General features: G+C 41.9%; 1 pseudogene; it reads right to left on the reverse strand.

The window, feature by feature from the left end:
• Positions 1 to 2235: 2235 nt before the first annotated feature.
• LOC112414114 (lithostathine-like) lies at positions 2236 to 4428 on the reverse strand (annotated as a pseudogene).
• Positions 4429 to 6426: the final 1998 nt, after the last annotated feature.

A 6426-nucleotide genomic window follows, 5' to 3' on the forward strand; every position in this document is an offset into this window, starting at 1 on the left:
TTTTTTTTTTTTTTTAACATCTTTATTGGGGTATAATTGCTTTACAATGGTGTGTTAGTTTCTGCTTTATAACAAAGTGAATCAGTAATACATATACACATGTTCCCATATCTCTTCCCTCTTGCGTCTCCCTCCCTCCCACCCTCCCTATCCCACCCCTCCAGGCGGTCACAAAGCACCAAGCCGATATCCCATGTGCCATGCGGCTGCTTCCCACTAGCTATCTACTTTACGTTTGTTAGTATATAAATGTCCATGCCTCTCTCTCTTGCCCTGTCACAGCTTACCCTTCCCCCTCCCCATATCCTCAAGTCTGTTCTCCAGTAGGTCTGTGTCTTTATTCCTGTCTTACTCCTAGGTTCTTCATGACATTATTTTTTCTTAAATTCCATATATATGTATTAGCATACGGTATTTGTCTTTCTCTTTCTGACTTACTTCACTCTGTATGACAGACTAAAAAAGCATCATTTTTTTAATACAAAAAATGTTTATATATTTTGGAGACTAATCCTTTGTCAGTTGCTTCATTTGCAAATATTTTCTCCTATTCTGAGTGTTGTCCCTTCATCTTGTTTATGGTTTCCTTTGCTGTGCAAAAGTTTTTAAGCTTCATTAGGTTCCATTTGTATATTTTTGTTTTTACTTCCCTTACTCTAGGAGGTGGGTCAAAAAGTATCTTGCTGTGATTTATGTCATAGAGTGTTCTGCCTATGTTTTCCACTAAGAGTTTTATAGTGTCTGGCCTTACATTTAGGTCTTTAATCAGATCTTTATTAGAGTATAAATGTTTTACAATGTTGTGTTAGTTTCTGCTGTACAACAAAGTGAATCAGCTATATGTATACATATATCCTTATATCCCTTCCCTCTTGAGACTCCCTTCTACCCTCCATATCCCATTCTTCTAGGTCGTCACAAAACACCAAGCTGATCTCCCTGTACTATGCAGCAGCTTCTCACTAGCCAACCATATTACATTTGGTAGTGTATATATGTCAATGCTACTCTTCATCCCAGCTTCCCCTTCCCCACCCGTGCTCTCAAGTCCATTATCTAAGCCTCTGTCTTTATTCCTGCCTGGCCACTATGTTCATCAGTACCACTTTTTAAATTTCCGTATATATGTGTTAGCATATGGTGTTTGTTTTTCTCTTCCTGACTTACTTCCCTCTGTATGACAGATTCTAGGTCCATCCACCTCACTACAAATAACTCAATTTCATTCCTTTTTATGGCTGAGTAATATTCCATTGTATATATGTGCCACATCTTCTTTATCCATTCATCTGCTGATGGACATTTAGGTTGCTTCCATGGAAAAAAATAAGTTAAGAGAAATCCTGCCAGACAATAAGTTGCCCAAATCCAGTCCTGACTGGAGTCAGAGTGTTTTAAGAGGACCTTCTGGGGTTTGTTCTCCCAAGTGCCTTCTAGGGACAGGGCAACATGTAGTTAAATGGACTCATGCCAATCGACCATGGCAAGGGAAGTATAGAAGCTGAAATTGTACAACAATTAGAAAGATTACCTTTTTTTCTGTCAAAACTAATAACAAAACAATTATATATGCATTTCAAATATGTGTTTTATCCATTTAATTTTTGAATTTCTTCATTTTATTTCTATTTTATGAATGTTAATAAAATCTTATCATTATCTTTTACACGGATAGTTTAGGAAATACTGTTCTAAACATCATCAGATCCTAAAATGGTTGCCTCATACCATCAGAGACCTTGTCTAGGAATTTTTGTGCAGTAGAGTGTGTGGGAGAGCAATGTCTTTATATGTACACAACCCACATCCTACAGAAGCAGTGCTGACATACCTCACCACAAATATGCCAAGAGGAATATATATATATATATATATATATGTGTGTGTGTGTGTGTGTGTATTTAGTTATTTCCCCAGGGACCTGAGTGAAATTGAGCATAGATTGACCCACCAATTCCCCTCACTCACCCACTTCCTCCCCAGAGTTTGTCTATGAGAATGAAGCAGAGAAGACAATCAATGAAAAACTAAATTTTTTATTATAGTACCTTGAAAACTCAGGTTATAGAACATAGAAAAGAGCCTGATATGAGGTTGGAGGGAGGAAATGTCAAAATAAGGTGGTTAGATTGGGGGTGTGGGGAGAATATTCCCTTCTGGGATGGGTCTTCACACTTGGTTCCAAGTCCACGATGAATTACACACCAGACTCAGACTGCTGACTTCCCTTCTGACCTAGTCCTTTAACTTGCAGGCATAGGATACGTTCATATAACAGTTATAAACTCTCCACTTCAGATACCCTAAAGTGACAGAAGAACTCAAGTGAATGGGGCTGGTGGAGCTTGAGAATCCAATGGAGATGCATCCCAGATTCTGGCCTAGAACTCAAATGCTCTCCTTCATCTTCATCAGGGTCCCACCCCGGGTAAAGAGACAGAAAGAAAGGAGAGAAGAGAGGGGATGGGAACAGACAAGCCAGTATTACAGTTCCAGCCCAGGAGGATTCTCTGAAAACCAGACCCAGAAATGGGGGATGAGGGGAGGGAATAGGCTGGGCAGAAGTGACCTCTTCTGTTTCTTACCTGTGCTTTTTGACAGGCTCCCACAGTAGCCAGGGTTTGAGATGGTGGCTGGATTTCTCTCCCAGGCAACTTAATTGAGCACATCAGTACTACTCCACTCCCATCCACTGGCATTGGGCTAAGAGCCCTATAGAGCAGAGGATGGAGTCAGGTGAGGTGGAAAGGCCTTTAGAGTTCTCCTGGCCTGATTCCCTCAGCTGGAATGCCTGATCCCCTCCCCAGCATCATGGAATTTGCTCTGCTCTTCCATGTGGTGTCTCCACAGCTCTCCTCTGGGAAACTCTCCCTAAATCTATTGGCACATTCCAAAATGAATGATCACAAAGACCAGTGGAACCTCTCAGAGTAACATGTCACTATATGAACTACACTTAGTGGTACATTTGTGATTAACATCTAAACCTCGAAGATAACATCAGTTTTATAAGGGGAAAATGTGTCAGTCCTAAATCTTCATTTAGGACTCACTAAGCACAGTATGTGCAGACTCAGGGAATCATAGAGAACTGAATTACAAGGCATAATGTGTGAATCATGTAAAAAGTTTGACAAGAGGCAGATTAACTTTACCTGGAGACTAGGGACCTGCATATAACTCAGCTCTTCAGCTCATCTCAAGGCTCTCCATTTTTTTCCAATTATCCTCTGAGCTCCAGGGATTTCTAGGATATTTACTTGGCAGGCACAGGGGACATGGAGGGTCCTGGGTGGCCATAGCATCCTGGGAGGTAACAGATTAAAGAGGATGTAAGTGTACCTCTGTGGGGTCATGGAGCCCAATCCAGACGTCTGAGAGGAGTTTCAAACTGTTCTTGGCCAGGGAGGCCACGAAGGTTCCCTCAGGCCCACTGAGTACAGACACAAGGTGGCCTGAGGGCCTCTTCTGGCAGGTCATCTGTGTGGAGAAGGGAGAGACTGGGGAGGAGCTTGAGATGCTTCATTCTGGGGGAAAGGCAGAGCCGAGGTAGGTGAGAAGGGGTGTGTTTGCAAAAGACGAGGTGCTCATTCTCATGCTCAAGAAGCTCTAGAGAATGGAGACTCCCAGCCCCACAATCTGGTCTGTAAATTGCTTTTCACTATCACCCCTAACTGCAAATCCCAGCACTCAGGTCTGCATGCATCCAGGTTCTGGGTGCTATAAACAAGGCATAGCAGTAGGACACATAGGCCATGGAGACTTTGGGACATCTGATCCGTGCAAAAGGAAGTTTGTTCTGGGAGTCTTCCCCTGGGGAGGAAGAAATAAAGGAGAGGTATGGGGTGAAATGGAGAGAGGGGATTGGAGTGGGAAGGTGACCTTGGGTAACATCTATGAGGCCAGTGCTTTGGGCAGTGACACCAAACTCCTGACTGCCTGTCACCATTGCCAACACTTCCAGGATTTTTTTTTTTTTATTTTGAACGAAAGTTACTATTGAGAGATAATCTCTTTTGCTCTTACTATTCTCTTTTATTCAAAAGTCCAAGGCTTCTCCTCCTCTGGGCTGACTATTCTTACACTGGATCCTCCAATCATTTTCCTACTCATCTCATTAATGACACTCTATGCTTACCCTCCTTAATCTACCCACATGAATTAGAATCTAATGAGAAAATGGAAATCATCTCATCCCACTGTTACTGGACCAATGCGGTGCCTCCCACCACTAGTCACCCAGAAGGAAGGATGATGATGCAGGAATTGCAGGCAGTGTTGTCGTGTGGGGATGTACCATTACCATGGGAGGCACACAGGAGCTTTGCTCCTCTTCTTGGCCCTGAATAAACACTGGGAACCCAGTGCTAGAGGCAGAGAAATCTCACCTTGGACCTGAGACAGGAACATTAGGCAGGAGCACAGCATCCATGGAAGGCATCATTTTGTCTGTGATGTGCAGAGGCAACCAGAGAACTAAAGGGTGGTCAGAGAGAGGGCATGAGAAAGCCCCTGTTGTACCTCTTGTCTCTTCCTCTGTCTAGTCCCCTCAGAATAAATCTATCTTGATGGCAACCATCCCCTTCTATATTTCTTGAAAGAATTGGAAAATCTATATACACTACTACACCTGAGACCTCGTGGGACTGCCTTTGCCTTGTCTCAGTGCTCCTGTGTTCTCTGAGGACAGGGATCCTGGTATACCTTCTCTGAAATGTGTGAGGTGAAACCCCTGCCAGGGGTCTCATCTTCTCTCAGCTCCCACTTACCTGTCTTGCAGGGATCTGCACTGGTTTGTCAGGGTAGAAAGGACTGGGCTTTTATAAGAGGATTTGAAGGAAGGGCACTGTAATGAATAACAGGAAAGTGGAGTCATGACAGGGGTCATAGGAGAAGCCTGGCTTTGGTTCAAGGAGATCCTGCCATGGGGAGGAGTCTCTTCCTTGCAAAGCCTGGGAATTGCCACAGATATTGCCTTTTTCTCATTATCAAGTCAGCACTTTTGCCAGGAACAGGTGAAGTTTTTTCTTCCCCTGACTCTTCCCTGTTAGATAACTGTGGCACAAAATGAGGTATTAACTATTAAGGAGCACATCTCCTGGAGTAGTTCTTCTGGTTGATGTCACAAATGCTCACTCCTGTAGGCACACACATGTATTTCTTTCTAACTGTGAAGTAGAATTAAATAAATGTTGGATGTTAAGTGGAGGTGAGTATGGGAATGACAAGTATCACACATAGATAAAGGCAGAGAAGAACTTTGCCTCTTATACATGGTAGCTAGTTTTAAGGAAAATTCAGAATAATCTCACAAGTCTATAGATGAGCCAACATCTTAAGGAAAATGAGTTGCAGAAACTTGCCTTGCTGGTCTTCTTGAGAGATGTAACTTCCCTGATGGATAATGATAATGTGATATATTAAGAGGCAATGAAGGAATTTCAAACCTAGGAAGACTATAGTCAAATGACAGGGAGTCAAAGGAAGAATGAGAGAGGGTTAAGGAAGGGTAAGAGCAAGAGCTGATGAAATTGTAGACCTGATCCTACATTGAATGTAAGTTAGATCTCTCCTTCATCAAGATGCTCACTCCCCTGGACTGATGCTCACTCCCCTGGACTGATGACAACTGCCTTGCAAATTGTCATTGGCTGTAGAAGAATTGTCATTTCTTTTGTATTCTACCTGGGAGGGTGATCAGCTTCGCTTTTACTGAGAAAAACTTGTTAGTCAGGTTTACTTCTGATTTGGAAATTTTGACAGCTCTGTGACACTGAACCTATATGGTTCAGGTTTATTTTAGAGATTCTGGTGAAAAGTTAGGCTGGTATTCTCTACAACCCTGACCCTCATGCAATTTTTATAGGTCAGCTTTTGTGCAGGTGTCTACTCTGGACTTTTGTGAAGCGGTCAATGCAACTCAGCTTGTAGTTGATTTATGTCTTCCAAATCCAAAAGTCAATAGAACTCACAAATAATATAATAGGAAGGATAGCAAAGCCAACAGATTCATTTGTTAAAAAGTAAGGATGGAATTACTTCACCAAAAAATAAGTAAATGTAAGGATATAACTATAGTGAGAGTTCAGTGAAAATTAAAGTTTAAAAAAAACAGAATACCATACAAATATGTTAGGATGACTTAAAAAGTAATATTGCTACATTAAAAGTATTATTTCAGTGAATTCTCTGGTGGTCCAGTGATTAGGACTCCATGCTCTCACTGCCAAGGGCCTGGGTTCAATCTCCAGTTGGGGAACAAATATCCTACAAGCTACATGGCATAGCCAAAAAGAAAGAGAGAATTATTTGAGAAGAAGTAAATAGTAGCAATCACATATGCAAAATGGAGTATGTATGTTCTTGAATTCTTGAAAAACTCGGTGTTGTGGGGAAAGATACCATTTTACATTAAAATACCCTACA

This window comes from Neophocaena asiaeorientalis, unplaced genomic scaffold (assembly GCF_003031525.2).
Source record: "Neophocaena asiaeorientalis asiaeorientalis breed wild unplaced genomic scaffold, Neophocaena_asiaeorientalis_V1.1 scaffold255, whole genome shotgun sequence".
Classification (NCBI taxonomy): domain Eukaryota; kingdom Metazoa; phylum Chordata; class Mammalia; order Artiodactyla; family Phocoenidae; genus Neophocaena; species Neophocaena asiaeorientalis.